Here is an 18,506-nt window from a genome sequence, read left to right as displayed (position 1 = left end):
AAGTGTATGATGGTATATTTGTAAATTAAATATACCATGACTCATCATTTTTATGTGTTAACTAAATTTTCTTATAATTAGCAGATAAAATAGGAAAATACCATTTTAAAAAGTTTTGTCAATATTGATACTAAGTCTAATACATATATACTCATTAGCTCTTCATTATATTTTTATGACTATATTCATTGCTTAATAGAAAACTAAACTAAACTCCTTCAGGCCAACACCTGCTATCTAAGGAAATTAATTTGTATAAACGTAATCAGTATCATAAATTAAATCTTAATTAAAAGCTCAATGGCAAGCCAACACAGAAGCATTTTCATTTCAGTGTGAGAAAGGTAGGTTGTGTTTCTTTGTTAAAAATAAAATGAAGAAAAACTGCACATAAAGGAAAGCCCCTGAATAAATAAGATGGGTGCTTTACTATGATGTGTCTCCCAGTGTTACTGGTATAAAATACACTTCAATAGTCATTCTTACATCCGTTTATTCATTTTCCAGTTTATCATCTACAAAATCAATGGACTCATCTTTGTAAAACAAAATCCAAAGAACATACTTCCTGCTCACACATTTTGGATAGCTCACTCATCATCATGAGGAGTATAATCGAAACTCTTGAATCTGTAATATAAATATTTAAGTCTGTTTCAACTTCTCTCTCCTGCTTTAACTCTACAATTCCCTGTTACAGTTGTGATGAGAATATTTTTACTCCTCTCATACATCAAGGTCTGAAGCCCTTTCATGACTGTGTTCTGTTCGGGCAGTCTCTTCTTTCTTTCATGCTCTCTGATTTGGACCCAGGCTCACGGGCCTCACTCACCCAGCAGAGCTAGAATTTTTATGGGAAGCCTTATTCTGCTACGTCAGCTCCGTACACAGCTCTGCACAGCTTAGCTCATGCTTCAGCTGTCTCTTTACTTGTCTTCTTAATGGTTCATGAATCCCTCAAGATCAGGGCAAAAGACTTATTCATATTTATAACTGGCTTCCTCAGCATAGTCCTGAACACACACTGTTTATACTTCCCCAAGTTTCTATTTGCACAAAATTGAGAAAATGTTTACCTCTTTTAAGCTTTTCTTTGTCTAAAAATGAAGTTAAAGTTATTTTCCTCTGCAAGATGATCAAGGGAATTACACTTCGGGAAATTTAACTTTGTTATGTAAAATTAACCATGCCTTCCTTCTGGAAAAATACAATAAGAGTTGAATAAATATAATCTACTATAATTTTACTTAACTTTCACTGTATAATAGCAATTGTTACACTGTTGAGCAATAATGAATGATGATAATATTATATAAATTAAAAGTAAAAAGGAATAAGGTCTTCACAGGTGGCTCAGTGGTAAAAAATCTGCCTGCCAAGTAGAAAACACAGATTTGCTCCCTGGGTTGGGAAGATCCCCTGGAGAAGGAAGTGGCAACCCATTCCAGTATTCTTGTTTGGGAAATCCCATGGGCAGAGGATTCTTGTGGGCTATAACCCATAGTGTTATTGAAAAGAGTCAGGCATGACTTGGCTATTAACCCTCCCCCCCGACACACACACACACACACACACACACACACACACACACTCACACACACAGGAATAATATCTTTCAGGTGAAAAAATGCAATTCCAGGAGTCAATTCTTCATTAATTAAAGAGGAAAAGAGAAGAGACATTTTAGACATTTTATAGGACAATCTTTCCAAATGTAATACATGCTCCCACACAAACCTTGTACTCACTCTTTCTTTTGCAGGGCATCTTATCCTCCAGATGTCTGCATGGCTCAGACATCCTTTGCTTCTTCAGATCTCTACTCAAATATCTCCTCTTGAGAGGTGATTCATTTAAAATGAATATCTTTCCCATTTCTCACCATCTCCTTACTTTTCTTTGTTTTTCTTTATACCACAATTATCGGCTAATCTTATTGATTTTTATGTATTGTGTCTATCTCAGATTGAAGTGAAGTAAAAGTCGCTCAGTTGTATCCGACTCTGCAACACCATGGAATATATATATATAGTCCATGGAATTCTTCAGCCCAGAGTAGTGGAGTGGGTAGCCATTCCCTTCTCCAGTGGATCTTCCTGACACATCTCAGACTAGAATGCTCTATCAGTTCAGTTCAGTCACTCAGTCATGTCCAACTCTTTGGGATCCCATGAACTGCAGCATGCCAGGCCTCCCTGTCCATCACCAGCTCCCGGAGTCCACCCAAACCCATGTCCATCAAGTCGATGATGCCATCCAACCATCTCATCCTCTGTCGTGCCCTTCTCCTCCTGCCCTCAATCTTTCCCAGCCTCAGGGTCTTTTCCAGTGAGTCAACTTGTCACATGAGGTGGCCAAAGTATTGGAGTTTCAGCTTCAACATCAGTTCTTCCAATGAACACTCAGTAATGATCTCCTTTAGGATGGACTGGTTGGTTCTCCTTGCAGTCCAAGGGACTCTCAAGAGTCTTCTCCAACACCACAGTTCAAAAGCATCAATTCTTCCGCGCTCAGCTTTCTTTATAGTCCAACTCTCACATCCATACATGACTACTGGAAAAACCATAGCCTTGACTAGACGGACCTTTGCTGACAAAGTAATGTCTCTGCTTTTTAATATGCTGTCTATGTTGGTCATAACTTTCCTTCCAAGGAGTAAGTTTCTTCTAATTTCATGGCTGCAATCACCATCTGCAGTGATTTTGGAGCCCAGAAAAATAAACTCAGCCAGTGTTTCCACTGTTTCCCCATCTATCTGCCATGAAGTGATGGGACTGGAAGCCATGATCTTAGTTTTCTGGATGTTGAGCTTTAAGCCAACATTTTTACTCTCCTCTTTAACTTTCATCAAGAGGCTCTTTAGTTCTTCTTCTCTTTCTGCCATAAGGGTGGTGTCATCTGCATATTTTTCTCCCAGCAGTCTTGATTCCAGCTTGTGCTTCCTCCAATCCAGGATTTTTCATGATGTCCTCTGCATATAAGTTAAATAAGCAGGTTGATGATATACAGCCTTGACATACTCCTTTTCCTATTTGGAACCAGTCTGTTGTTCCATGTCCAGTTCTAACTGTTGCTTCCTGACCTGCATATGGGTTTCTCAAGAGGCAGGTCAGGTGGTCTGGTATGCTGATCTGTTCCAGAATTTTCCACAGTTTATTGTGATCTACACAGTCAAAGGCTTTGACATAGTCAATAAAGCAGAAATAGATGTTTTTCTGGATGCATGAAGGCAAAAAGTTGTCTTATTAAATTCACATCCTTATCACCAGCTAGGATGGTGCGTATCTTTTTTTTAAATTGAAGTATAATTGATGTACAACATCATATGTTACACTTGTGCAATGCAGTGATTCACAGTTTTTTTGTTTTTGTTTTTTTTTTTGACTGCTCATCTTTTATTATTACATAGCTTGGTCACGGAAGAAACGACTGTGGTCAGCACACGTATGAACATCACGCAGGCCATGGTCTACATTAATCTGCAGGACTGTATTCATAAGGTCCCCCTTTTCTCCGTCAGTGCGGTCCCTGAGTATCCATCAGTGTTTGGTGGTTGCTTCTAGCAAGTTTTTGGCTTCATTAATTTTGATTGCTAAGTAAGGAGATCCACCTTTATCTGGGTGATTCAAAATCATGATTCTCCTGTGAGCTGCTCTAATCTTGGCCTTGCTGGCAGATGGGCTTACATTTTGGGTTTTTTAAGGTTATATTCCATTTGTAGTTATTATAGACTATGGCTATATTCCCCGTGTTGTATATAATATATCCTTGTAGCTTACCACTCAGTCTGCTATAACAAAACACCACAGACTGGGTAGCATGTTAACAACAAACACTACTCACAATTCTGGAGCCTGAAAGTGAGATCAGGCTGCCTGTATAGTCGGTAGAGAGCTCTCTTTTAGACTTCGGGTTGCCAGCGTCTCATTGTGTCATTAGTGTGGTAGAATGAGGCTAGCAAACTCCTGGGCTTTACATTATAAGGGCACTAATTACATTATGAGGGCTCCACCCTCATATCCTAAGCATTTCCCAAAGGTCCCTCCTCCTAATGCTGTCATATCAGGTATTAGAATTTCAACGTGTGTATTCTGGAGAGACACAAGCAATCAGACCATAGCAATGCCTAACATGAAGTAGATGTCAAGTAACTGACTGAATAAATGCATTTGAAGAGGATTGAAAAATATTCAGTTCCCAGATATATTTTCACCACCAACTTTCAAAGTGTTAGAAATTCTTTCTGTGTTCTAAGCTATAGTAAAGGCACTTTTCTTCAGTAGACACTTTTAAGTAACATAGAAACATAAAGGAAGAGAGTCCACTGTCTCTGGGCTCCCGCTCCCATACAGAGGAGAGGCCATGTGAGAACACAGTGAGAAGGTCCCATCTGCAAGCTGGACATGATTAATTTTCATCATTTAGATTACTGTGTGTTTTGATGTGCTCCTCCTTGGGTTTTTCCTGCCAGGGATTCTGTGCTTCCTGAACTTGGTTGGCTATTTCCTTTCTGATGTTAGGGAAGTTTTCAACTATTATTTCTTGGGTCCTTTCTCTCTCTCTTTTTTCCTTCTGGGACCCCTATAATGTGACAGTGCTGTGGTTAATCTGTTCCAGAGGTCTCTTAGGCTGTTTTCACTTTTTTTTTCATTCTTTTTTCTATATTCTGTTTTGCAACAGCAATTTCTACCATTCTGTCCTCCAGGTCACTTGTCTATTCTTCTGCATCAGTTATTCTGCTATTGATTCCTTCTACCATATTTCTCATCTTTGTTCTTTAGTTCTTCTAGTTCTTTGGTAAACATTTCTTGCAATTTCTCAATCTTTGCCTCTTTTTTTTTTCCCCCAAGATCTTGGATCATCTTTATTATTAATATTCTAAATTCTTTTTTTCTGGAAGCTTACAAATTTCCACTTTATTTATAGTTCCCCACCTCACCCACCCCCTGGGGTTTTATTTTGTCCCTTCATCTGGGATGAAATCCTCTGCTTTTTCATCCTGGTTAACTTTCTGTTGATGTGATTTTGGTTCTAGCCAATGTGAGATTGTGGTTCTTCTTGCTTCTTCTGTCTGCCCTCTGCTGGTTGAGGCTGAGAGGCTTGTATAAGTTTCCTGATAGGAGGGACTGGTGGTGGGAATAACTGGGTCTTGCTCTGGTGGGCAGGACCGTGCTCAGTAAAACTTTAATCCAATTACCCATTGATGCATGGGCTTTCCAGGTGGCACTTGTGGTAAAGAACCTGCTTCCCAGTACAGGGTGACATAAGACACAAGGGTTCCATCCCTGAGTGAGGAAGGTTTCCTGAAAGAGGGCATGGGAACTCACTTAGAATACCCTGAGTATTCTTGCCTGGAGAATCCCATGAACAGCAGAGCCTCGTGGGCTAGAGTCCATAGAGTCGCAAAGAGTTGTATATAACTGAAGCAGCTGAGCAAGCAGCACACTGCTAATAGGTGAGTTTGCTCTCCCTTCCTGTTATTTGTCTGACCTGAGGCAAGCCAGCTGTGAGGTCTGTGGACCCTATGGTAGGTTTAATGATGACCCCCAAGAGGGCTCACGCCAGGGGGTACCTCCCAGGTACTGCCACTGCCCCTGTGGCAAGCCACTGCCAACCCTTGCCCTCACAGAAGACCTTCCAACACTAGCAGGTAGGTCTGATTCAGTCTCCTGTGGGGTCACTGGTCCTTTCCTCTGGGTTTTCATGCATGCAAGATTTTGGTTTTGGCCTCTAGGAGTAGAGTCTCTGTTTCCCCTAGATCTGTAATCAAATCCTACTGGCTCTCCACGTCAGATTTCCTGGAGTATCCCTTTGCCTTTACTGAATCCCCAAGCTGAGGAGCGTGACATGGGGCTCAGGACCTTCACAAGAGTGGGTATTGTGTTGTATTATTGTTGGCATTATTGTTCTCCAGTTTTTAGGTTGCCCACCCGCTGGGCTTGGGATTTGATTTATTGTTTGTATCTCTCCTACCGCTTCACTGTAGCTTCTTCTTTGTCTTTGGACATGTGGTAACTTTTTTTGGTAGTCCTCCTGTTGATCGTTGTTAAACTGCTAGGGGTTGGGGAGTTTTAACTTGTTATTTCACTTGGCATACTCTATTCATATCTATAGAATTTTAAAATAAATGCTTTTCTGTTTTCTTAAAACAGAAAACAATAAAATCTCTTGGCTTAGTTGCATATCAGCTATAAAGAAAACCAAATGAATCTGAATGATTGAGATGTTGATGAGCTATCAGAGCGTGTGAGAGTTTTGGAGTCAGAGATTGGCAGGCACCTGCCTGAGAGTTATACCATGAGAAGAATAAGAAACTAAATCTCAATTTTAAGACAGATATTTGTTATGTACGTATTAGATACATGTGTAGCCAAATGCCAATATTGAATTATTAACTTTGCCGAATTTTAGTGATTGAATTAGAGAAAAATACTTTGGAAAGCAAAGGACAGAAAAAAATCAAATTGATAGTGACTTAATTAAAGATTAAGATTTCCAAATTTCAAGAAACCTGTCTGTGTATGCCTAGCCGATATTCATTCAGCAGTTCAACAATATATTTGCAAATCACTTAAACTTATATTACTTGTGTTTGCAACATATATGCATATTAAATGTCTCTGGACATTTATAGCTCATATAGCTATTTAAGGCAGGAATAACAGGCACATAGAGAAAGTGATGCTAGCATGTCCATTTCTTTTACTAGGAAAGCAAAAGTTTTCCAAGAGACCCTCCTTCTTTCTAAAAGACTTCCCTTTACATGTTATTGGCTAGAACTGGGCCACGTTGTTACTCCTAGCAGCAAGGAATAGAAGGAAAAGGAAGAATGTCAGAGTCTTAGTTGGCTTAGATTAGTTATGATCCATTGTCAAAGTATAAGGCTTGTATTGCTTAAACATGTCAAAATTCTGTTAGCAAAAAAATCAGGAAAATTGGGAAAGCTACTAACATTTTTTTTTGCCCAGTGATTCATTGCAGCAAATTTGATGTTAGACATTATATATCTTAAATATCCAGATAATGAACATGATATTTTTAAAATTAACTACTTTTACAAGATTTCTTTCATACTGGGTGAAAAAAGGAAAAAATCTAAATAAAAATATATTTCCACTATTTCTTATACTATAAAAAATCCATGTCACTTTTTAAAATTTAGCACAAAATTTATACTAATACATATTTCAGTATTTGGAAAAGCTTATTAAAGGCTAATGGTAATGAACTTTTGAATATGATGTCTTTGTGTTACTTTTCAAAGAAACTAGAGTGAATTTATTTCTGTTCATTTTTACATTCAATTTTTCTTCATGAATCTAGAAATAGATATCATTAGTAAAGCTTTAGGAGTAATATGTCTCAGTTAATATCACTCTGATTTTATCCTCTCTCCCACCATTTTACTTACATGCATTGTCAGTGTGGATAAATTAATATGAATAAGACTGGAATAAAAATAGCCTGCCTATATTTAAATACATGGCCATAAGATAGAATTCCTTTTAAGAAACAAAGTATAATGCTTAAGGTAATGTAATTTCCATACCCATCTAAAACAAGTTGAATGAGTGAATTAATTGATGAGACAACGTCTGAAATGTGTGTGAAAGTTGGCTCAGCTGGCAAAGAATCCGCCTGCAATGCAGGAGACCTAGGTTCAATCCCTGGGTTGGGAAGATCCCTTGGAGAAGGGCAACAGCTACCCACTCCAGGATTCTGGCCTGGAGAATTCCATGGACTACAGTCCATAGGGTTGCAAAGAGTCAGACACGACTAAGCAGCTGACTTTTACTTTCAACACATAAAGAATTATTTACTTTGTCATACACAGATGCATTAATAACGATATTTCAGGACCATAGCAGCACCTATAACCACTTGGAAAACAGACCAAAGAAATATTTAACTGAGGTTAACTGAGTTCTATGCATGTCCGTTTAAAACCACTGCTAGGTATGATCTGTCTCAAATTGATTTTCCGTTTGTTTTCTTTTGTCTTTTTGATACTTCAGGTCATCAGTCTCCTCTGGAGTTATTCTGATTCATTTAAATGACACAAAGAGATGTATTTTGTTTTGTTCTTTTTTCCAACCAAAACCTAACTGTTCCTTTCCTTTTTCTTCTGTTCTCTCTCTCAACTCTCTCTCCCCCCAAAACTTCTTACATTTTATATTTTTTCCATTTTTAAGCAACAAATTAACCATTTAATTTTTTCTGACATACAGTTTTCAAATGCCGGGGCCCTTGAAAAAGCTGCCTTCTAGTTCTTTTAGACTCTTGGATCACTGGTATATGATTATCAGTGGCTTCTGATATGGTTGCTACTCTTATAATACTTTGCATATGCACATAGAGAGTGGAAGTCAACCGTCAGAAGTTATTTGGGGATTATCTGGAAGTTTTTAAATGATATTCATAAATGATTGTGTTAAAATTATCTTCCAGGGGAAAAAGTGAATTATAACATTCATTTTCTGGTTATTTCCTGCACTTTCAACCATGACAGTGTAAAATTGTTCAAATAGGATTGGTTTTAAATGTGATCCAGTTTTACTCCACTGGAGATGTGCTGAATTTGAAATATTAGGTAGTAAACACAGGGAAGTACTGAATTAATCTGCTTTGTTAATGCTAAGGCAAAGCTCTGTTGGATAAATGTAGAGAAAGGATGAGATTCATTTACCCAAGTAGTACCTATAAGGAGAGCTGCAATGATTCAATTATGTGAAAAAAAAATTTAATTTTTCCCTTAGTCTACATCCACATTAAATCAACTAAATATTTTATAACATTAAATGAATATAATTTTGATTATTGAATTTAAGCATGACTTTTTAAAGGATCCTTTGGACATTTGATTGATTTTTTTTTTTTTTTTTTTTGGTGTTGCAGATAATTTGACTCCAGTCTTTTCATAAGCAGAATTACAGAAATTTAGATCTGGAAGAAATATTTGAGGCCATCTAAGACATTTGTGCTTCTCTCAAATGAGGTCATTAAAGTCCATGAGAGTTAATTTTACAGGAATTCTTGATTAAATGGTGGCAAAGCTGCGATAATAATTTATATACTGTTGTTTCCAGACTTTGAAATTTTCTTTTGTTGTTCTAAAATAAAATTTAAAAAATCCTTAATATGAAACAGTTGCTGGAAATAACACTTTTTTTTAAATTTGTTTTTTAATTGGAGGAAGATTGCTTTACAATGTTGTGTTGGTTTCTGCCATATAACAACGTGGATCAGTCGTAATTATACATATATTCCCTCCCTCTTGATCCTTCCTCCCCTACCCCTTCCCACTGACAAGGTTATCACAGATTTCTAGGCTGGATTCCCTGTGTTCTATAGCAGCTTCCCACTAATTATCTATTTTACACATGATAGTGCATATCAGAGATGACACATTTTAAACTGCCTTACATACCATAACTCATTGTAATATTTCAGTTATTATTACTATAATTTACAATGTTAATCCTGTGTGGGAAAAAAAGATTTGTTTAAGTATTAAAGAAAATATAATATTTGGTCATTTTTTACAGAATAAAAATGTAAGGAAAAAAAAACCCCAAACTTTCCAACTAGTACAATGCCAGGGTTGTAACTCTAATTCAGAAATTTAACAAAAGTCCTGCAAAACTGATGGGAATCTAACTTAACCAGTGAGCAGAAAAACAAAGAAATTGATATAAAAGATGTTAGGAAATTAGAATTGCAGCATCTAGTCAACCAGGATGGGGAAAGATGAAAATGATTTCTGAAGACAGCAAAATGGCACAATTAACTGTATTAAATTTGAGATGCTTGTCCACATGTCAAGTCTACTTTATGGATTTTAATGTTTGGAGGGTAGGGTACAATAGAGATATGATTTGAACTTTTATATAAACTTGGTTGTGATCATTATTTCATTAGTCAAATATAGGGAACTTACACAGTCACGAAAGAAAAAAGAATAGAGATTCCTGAGGAACACTGACTAGATGGCGAAAACAGGGGAGGAGTCTGAGATTGAAGAAACAGAGAAGAAAATTAAGAAAGATGGAAAGGTACAAATATCTTAAGGAAAGAGTTCTCTCCAATTATCAACAGGCAGAAAAATACGAAGAATGACAGGAAATGAGATATAGTTTCTTATTAGCTCTAAAATTATGTCAGTTGAGATGGTTACTTGGAGTTATTACAGTTTTTATTCCTTATAATCATTTAGGGTTTCCCTGGTGACTCAGTGGTAAAGAATCCTCCTGCCAGTGCAGGTGACATAGGTTCGATCCCTGGATCAGAAAGATCCCCTGGAGAAGGAAATAGCAACCGACTCCAGTGTTCTTACCTGGGAAATCCCATGGGCAGATGCATCTGTTGGGCTACAGTCCATGGGATCGCAAACAGTTGGACACAGCTTAGGGACTAAACAACATAATCATTTATAACCACTGTATGGAGATTTAGGAATTTTGAATACAAATCTCTGATTCCTGCTTAAGTAGAAATTCCTCTATATTCTGGATACTTCAAGCCAATTATTAGGATGTAAGTTAAGCTGCTGCATGTTATTATATGAAAAACATATGTTGAAAGAATTGTAATTTCTTGACAGTACAGTGTTTTATTTTTGTTTTATTTTTTATTTTTTTTTAATTTTTAAAATTTATTTATTTATTTTTTTATTAGTTGGAGGCTAATTGCTTTACAATATTGTAGTGGGTTTTGCCATACTTTGACATGAATCAGCCATGGATTTACATGTGTTCCCCATCCCGATCCCCCCTCCCACCTCCCTCTCCGCCCAATCCCTCTGGGTCTTCCCAGTGCACCAGGTCCGAGCACTTGTCTCATGCATCCAACCTGGGCTGGTGATCTGTTTCACCCTAGATAATATACTTGTTTTGATGCTGTTCTCTCGAAACATCCCACCCTCACCTTCTCCCACAGAGTCCAAAAGTCTGTTCTCTACATCTGTGTCTCTTTTTCTGTTTTGCATATAGAGTTATCATTACCATCTTTCTAAATTCCATATATATGTGTTAGTATACAGTACAGTGTTTTAAAGGGCTTCCCTTATAGCTTGGTGGGTAGATAATCCACCTGCAATGCAAGAGATGTGGGTTCAAGTCCTGGGTCAGGAATATACCCTGGAGAAGGAAATGTTGGCAACCCACTCCAGTATTATTGCCTGGGAAATCCCATGGACAGAGGAGTCTGGCAGGCTACAGTCATGGGTTTGCAAAGAGTTATACATGACGTAGTGACTAAACCACACACAATGTTTTAAAAAAAATTAAAATTTGGCTTTTATTTCAAACTTAAATACAGTGGTGATTCTATAACTAGTTTTATATTAAGTCATTTAGATTTGAGGAAATGTTTTCATTTTCAGAATATGTATTTAATTATCTGAAATTATGAACTTCATGAGAAATGATTTCTAAATATGATAATATAAGGAGAACTTGTTCATAAAGATCATATTTCTAATGAATAATATTTCTTGTTTTAAATAATGGTCATTAAAATTTTAATAATATCAGTTTCAAATGTGTTAATGCTTCTCAAATGCAAAGCATTTGTAATTGAGGTAAGTACTTGTGTTTATATATAAGCAGAAAAGTATATAAAAGAGCCCCTTTTCCTTTGAAGAGTATCTGCACCAAGTTGAAGTGATTCTCCTCAGCTCTTGTTGATACATATCAATGCATTTCAATAAGTTAATAAGCTAGTTCTTTGAATTAACCTTGACCAAAGTAAAATAATCATAATTCATGTTTCAAAGTTTAATTACTTATATGTTTCAGCATTTATTAATTTAAATCACAGTATATACATAGACATTTTAAATATATTTTACATCATTTTCACATGTCCCATCCATACACTGAAATCAATATATACATTCAATATATTTAATTCCTTGGTAACCATAATAGTTAATTTTCTGTGTCAACTTTCTGGGCCACCAACTGTCCAAGTATTTGGTTAAATATCATTCTGGGTAAGTCTATGAGGGTACCTCTGGAAAAGAGTAGTATTTGTGTCTGTAAACTGAGTAAAGCCAGTTGTCCTACCCAGTGTCTGATTGGGGAAGGCAGGTGGCCATTCAGACACTGAAGACTTGAACAGAACAATAAGACTGAGTAAGAGAGAATCTGTTGTTTCGGCTTAATTGTCTTCCAGCTGGAACTTCTCTGGCCTTCAGACTAGGACTCATATTGGGACTCATACCATCAGCTTACCTGCTTCTCAAGCCTTCTGATTCAGACCGAAACTATACCATTGGCTCTCTTGGGTCTCCAGCTTGCCGTCTGCGGATCTTGGGATGTCTCAGCTTCCATAACTGAGTGAGTCTATTCCTTTCAATAGATAAATTTATATACTCAGATATATATTAATGATACTCAGATATATATTAATGATTTATGTATATATTAGTATGTGTATATAAATGTGTGTGTATATGTGTATTCACCTATGTCTATATGTCTTCAGTTCAGTCGTGTTCAACTCTTTGCAACCCAGTGGACTGCAGCATGCCAGGCTTCTCTGTTTGTCACCAACTCCTGGAGCTTACTCAAACTCATGTCCATCAAATTGATGATGCCATCAAACTATCAAATCCTCTGTCATCCCCTTCTCCTCCTGCCTTCTATCTTTCCTAGCATTAGAGTCTTTTCAAATGAGTCAGTTCTTCACATCAGGTGGCCAAAGTATTGGAGTTTCAGCTTCAAAATCAGTCCTTCCAATGAATATTCAGGACCGATTTCCTTTAGGATGGACTGGTTGGCTTTCCCTGCAGTCCAAGGGACTCAAAAATCTTTTCCAACACCACAGTTCAAAAGCATCAATTCTTCAGTGCTCAGCTTTCTTTCTAGTCCAACTCTGACATCCATACATGACCACTGGAAAAACCATAGCTTTGACTAGGTGGACCTTTGTTGGCAAAATAATGTCTGCTGTTTAATATGCTGTCTAGGTTAGTCATAGCTTTTCTTCCAAGGAGCAAGCATCTTTTAGTTTCATTGCTGCAGTCACCATCTGCAGTGATCTTGGAGCCCAAGAAGGTAAAGTCTCTTACTGTTTCCATTGTCTCCCCATCTATTTGAAATGAAGTGATGGGACTGGATGCCATGATCTTAGGTTTTCTGAATGTTGAATTTTAAGAGTTTTTTCCCTCTCCCCTTTCACTTTCATCAGGAGACTCTTTGGTTCCCCTTCCGTTTCTGCCATAAGGGTGGTGTCATCTGCATATCTGAGGTTACTGATATTTCTCCCAGCAATCTTGATTCCAGCTTGTGCTTCATCCATCCTGGCATTTCGCATGATGTACTCTATACAGAAGTTTAATAAGCGGGGTGACAATATATAGCCTTGACATACTCCTTTCCTGATTTGTAACCAGTCTGTTGTTCCATGTCTAGTTCCAACTGTTGCTTCTTGACCTGCATACAGATTTCTCAAGAGACAGGTCAGGTAGTCTGGAATTCCCATCTATTGAAGAATTTTCCAAAGTTTGTTGTGATCCACACAGTCAAGGGCTTTGGTATAGTCAATGAAGCAGATGTTTTTCTGGAACTCTCTTGGTTTTTCAATAATCCAGCAGATGTTGGCCATTTTATCTCTGTTTCCTCTGCCTTTTCTGAATGCAGCTTGAACACCTGGAAGTTCACGGTTCATGTACTGTTGAAGCCTCGCTTGGAGAATTTTGATCATTACTTTGCTAGCATGTGTTATGAGTGCAATTGTGTGGTAGTTTGAGCATTTTTTGACATAGACTTTCTTTGGAATTGTAATGAAAACTGACCTTTTCCAATCCTGTGGCCACATGCTGTGTTTTCACATTTTCCATATCTATGTCTATGCTGTGTCTATGTCTATATTTGTCTGTATCTATACCTATTTATGTCTGTGTCTATCCATGTCTTTATCTATGTCTATGTCTCTATCTATATCTAGACAAATATCTATGTTTATATCTATCGATATTCTACGGATTGTGTTACTCTCAAGAATTCAGAAAAATACAGATTTTGGTACTGAAGTATTTTAGAAGAAAATAATTTTAATTTAAGGACAAGTTTTCTGAATTAGTTTTGGGGTTTCTAGAATAGACTCTATAATCTTATTCGATTTAAAGGTGTTAAAAACTGTCTCCAGTGGAAAAGAGAGCATGTATGGTCTGTGTCATAATCTGGCAATAGAAATATACAAAGTATTTTCTTTGAATACTCCTAATCAACCACTTGCAAGAATCAAAGGAGTATAAGAATCTGTATACAATATTTTTGAATGTTTATTGAAAATTAACAAATATGCTGAGTTTGGTTGTTCCTAATATCACTGTAAAAAGTAGTGAAAGAAGATAAAATATATGCAGTACCTTTTAAAAATTATTTCTAAAGAATGTAGAGAACTTCTATATTCTAAAGTAGATTCTCCACATTTTGTACATTCTAAAGAATGTAAAGAACTTTCATAACTTAATTTTAAGAAGGCATTTTTTTTAATTTACCAAATTTTTGAATGGAAAACTTGCAAAGGCACTTATACAGATAGAATATTAACACATGAAAATCTACTTACATTATTAATTATTGGGAAATGAAAGTTAAGCCAGAAAGAAATGTCACCACTTATCCAATAAAATGGTTAAATTTCAAAAAGACTGGCCACAGCATATACTGCCATAGATGTGAAGTAACTGCTGGTAAGAATATTAAATAACCATTTGAGAAATGTTTGGCAGTTTTTCAAAAAGTTAAATATATAGTCATCACAGGACCCAACCATTATCATCTTGGACAATTAACAAAACAAAACCAAATGTGCAGAATTTATACATGAAATTTCATAGTAGCTTTATTTTTTCATTTTTTTTAATTCAATATTTTTTAATTTTTATTTTTTTTTTCCATTTATTTTTATTAGTTGGAGGCTAATTACTTTATAACATTGCAGTGGTTTTTGTCATACATTGAAATGAATTAGCCATGGATTTACATGTATTCCCCATCCCGGTCCCCCCTCCCACTTCCCTCTCCACCCGATCCCTCTGGGTCTTCCCATAGTAGCTTTATTTTTAATAGCCACAGTCTTGAAAAAAGTTGTTTGCAAAATAAAGGATCAACAAGCTATATATTATTATATATAAGAAATAGCTATTCACTCCTAAAAATGCATGAACTGCTGATACAACATGGGTGAACTTCAAAATAATAACATTGCATTAAAGAAGTCAGATAGTCAATTAATACTATAGGAATCAATTTATAGCAATTCTAGAAATTCTAAACACTAATAAGAACAAAGAGGAATAGTTGCTTAAGGATAAAGGATAGAAGAATGGAAGGATGAATTACAAAGAGGCATTAACAAATATTTGAGAGTATTGGATGTCGTGACTATTTTGACTTTGATAGTGGTTTCATGGGTATTTGCAAATATAAAAACTCACTAAGTTGCATACATTAAATATTTGTAGTTTATTGAACTGGAGTTCCACATTTGTAATGCTATTAACGTTACTTTCACAGTGAGCCCTTCTTATGCCATGTATAAAGTGTGATTACCTTCTTGACATTTCTAGTCCCCCTTTCTTTCTTTTGCTTATTTCTTATTACCTTTATATTTATCACTATCTAAAAATGTCTAATTTGTTATTTCAATTTGCTTACAAGTAGGCATATATTTTTATTTGTTTTAAACACTGCTTTATTTCTACTGACTAGAAAATTCCTCTCCTAGATAAATGCAAACTAAATATTTGTTTAATAAATAAATAAATGGTTGAATGGGAGAGTATGAGAAATTGATGATGTTAATAATATGCCTCAGTGCAGTCAATGGATGTTTGGAGTAGTGTTACTAGAAGAATTGCGAGCGAAAGCTAAGAGAAAGTGCCTCTAAAACATGTGCTTGCATTGAATTATTGGAGACATATTCAGTAGCAGTGGTGGGTCTAAAGTTGATCACTGGGTCAAGTTTCTAGGTAAGATAGGGGAAGCAATATTTGAGGGTGAAACATGGAAGAATGGATTACAAAAAGGCATGAACAGATATTTGAGAGTATAGAATGTCTTAATTATTTTTACTGTGATAGTGGTTTCATGTGTATCTGCAAATATTGAAACTCACTTAAATTGCATATATTAAATATGTGCAGGTTTTTTGTGTAACAGTTATATATTATTAAAACTGTTAAAGTTATTTTCACAGTGAAGGGGAAATAAGAAAGTAAGACACCAGAATTTTAAATATATTTATTGATATTGATGTTAAATTTAAGGTTTATTTAGTTAGAGAGAATTATAGTATGCCAAGAGCCAATAACTTTAAAAGAACAAAGTAAACTCTGTGATGACAGATTTCTGCAATAATTAGGTAAGTGGTGGGTAAAGTGATATCATGAGATTCAAAGTATCCTGTTTTTAGGAAGAAGAAACATCTGCAAACAAAATTTAGCTGTAAGAAACAACCTACTCACATTTTAGACAGTGAGAAAAGAACTAGTCACATCCTGAGAAAGTTGCAGGGGAAACAGTATTCTAAAGAAACAAGCCAGAACACTGTTAAAGGCAGAAAGCCAAGGGATCATTCTAAAAAGAGGTTAAAAATATGTAGGAGATTTGGTTGATGACTGATTGTGAAGAATATATAGAGTTCTGCTCAGATTTAAGGGAAACTGAAGGGATAGCATGATCTAACAGATACTATAACCCCATCTAAGCCATCACTGTAGGAGAAGCCTGTCCAAGAGGAGCTGTGGCCTTCAGTAGAGGAATGAGGGCAGACATCATTCCTCAAGGTCATAGCCAGAGGATTGCATCTCCCAACCTCTCCTGTTCACACACTCTGATTTTCAGATGGTGGCTCCTTATGACAAGATCTAAACAGAAACAGAGAAAAATATCCTGGTTCCTGAACTACATAAAGGTCTGACTCCTGAGACAGATAACAGTACTGCAAGGTAGAGAGTGAATTTGGAGGAGCAAGGGATGTGTTTCTAGCCCAGAACCTTTCTGTGTCCCTCAGTCATATGACTTAAACTTTAAAAGACATTCATTATTCCCAAATTGTTTTATGAATCAATAGAGTTTACTTTAAAATTATATGTTTACTTTGTTTTGAATAACACAATGTATTTATGCAAAAACTTTTTTAGGAAAGGCTTGCTATCTGACTTGGAAAAATAGGAGCAAACAGTATTTGCCTTATTAAAGACATTCTATGAAGCTACAGCAACAAAAATATTTTAGTGCTATTTAAGAATTTAAGGTAGATGCCACAATGTTAGAATAGAGAAGTTAGAGATAGACCATGTGTATGTGAAAACTGGACAATGATAAATTTGGATTGTCTGATAAATGAGGAAGTAAAGGAATGTGTTTTACTGAGTGCTTAAAAAATTGCTCACCCAATGTAGAAAAATTAATGTTAACTCTGATAAGCTTTCAGCTTCTGTTTAGGTTGCAGAAAGCTTGAAAATGGTGTTGCCCTCGTATTTACAAAGTGAAAAGCCAGACAATGCACAAAGCACAACTCTTCGTAAATGCATCAGAAAGCTGAGATTTCTGGACAACTAACTAACCTGAAACTTAAAGAAAGACAGATGACTACAAAGGAGAGATGGTATAAGTATTGCCTGGGGCAGATATTGAAAATCCAGAAAGTCGTTAAATAGAATCCAGCTAAAATTTGTAGTAAATTGTTAAAAACCAAGTGTAGACTAGACTGACAGTATAGAAGTCTGTGAAGTCACAGACACAGAGAGAATTTATACTTATTTTGGGTCTCTACACCACAAACTTTAGCTTGTTTAAAAGTGGAAGTTGAATAGGAGTCTGAGAAAGTCTCCATTATGCTTATTCCCAGGGAAGCAAATAGCATCTGTAGAAGGCAGGACCCGTTTGGGCTCTCCAGTATTCCCTATGGGAAAAAAGCCTTAAGCTATGTGTAGAAGGGCAGCAAGCTTATTGCTTGCTTATAGGGCACAAGTAAAGACCCAGTGAAGTGTGGATAGGTTCTAGGCTCAGTACATTAGAGATCTCCTTTAGCAGGGAGAAAGAGTAGTCACTTAGAAGGCCCCATCCCAGATATCAGAGCCAGAGTGCCAAGAAAAGGCTGAACGTGAAACGTGGAAACAGAGTGTATCCTCTCTTTGCACTCCATACCAACTCCAGGCTAAAAAGTGTAAAGTAACAAGTATCAGCAGTGTAGTGTTGGGGAAGTTAAAGGAGGAGGAGCTGTTCTCTGAAGAGCAATTACAAAGATAAGACCTGAAGCTGGGGGAAGAGAAAACACTAAGAACAATTTACTGCAAGCCAGCCTCTGTACACGTTACAAGGGAACTCTAGAAACACTTAAAGCCTGTGGTGCTCTGAGGGTTGTCATAGCAATAACAAAATCCAAATGGTGCTCAAATCCTAACTTAATTGACTAAACCCTCAGACTGATGATATTTATAAATATGAATAAAGCCAAATGGGATATGACAACACAGGAATTTGGAATTC

The 18,506-nt window shown here is 36.4% G+C and overlaps 1 long non-coding RNA gene across 2 annotated transcripts in view; it reads left to right on the top strand.

Moving 5' to 3' along the window:
* LOC139035046 (uncharacterized) overlaps positions 1-18,506 on the top strand; it is a 465,494-nt gene that overhangs the window by 422,537 nt on the left and 24,451 nt on the right. For both annotated transcript variants that reach the window (XR_011487557.1, XR_011487556.1), the window contains exon 5: positions 12,175-12,338. This is a non-coding gene — a long non-coding RNA (uncharacterized lncRNA). The remainder of the gene's footprint in view (positions 1-12,174; positions 12,339-18,506) is intronic.

Source organism: Odocoileus virginianus, chromosome 5, assembly GCF_023699985.2.
Source record: "Odocoileus virginianus isolate 20LAN1187 ecotype Illinois chromosome 5, Ovbor_1.2, whole genome shotgun sequence".
Lineage (NCBI taxonomy): Eukaryota > Metazoa > Chordata > Mammalia > Artiodactyla > Cervidae > Odocoileus > Odocoileus virginianus.
The sequence above is the reverse complement of the archived record's forward strand: the minus strand, read 5'-3'. Positions and strand labels throughout refer to the sequence as shown.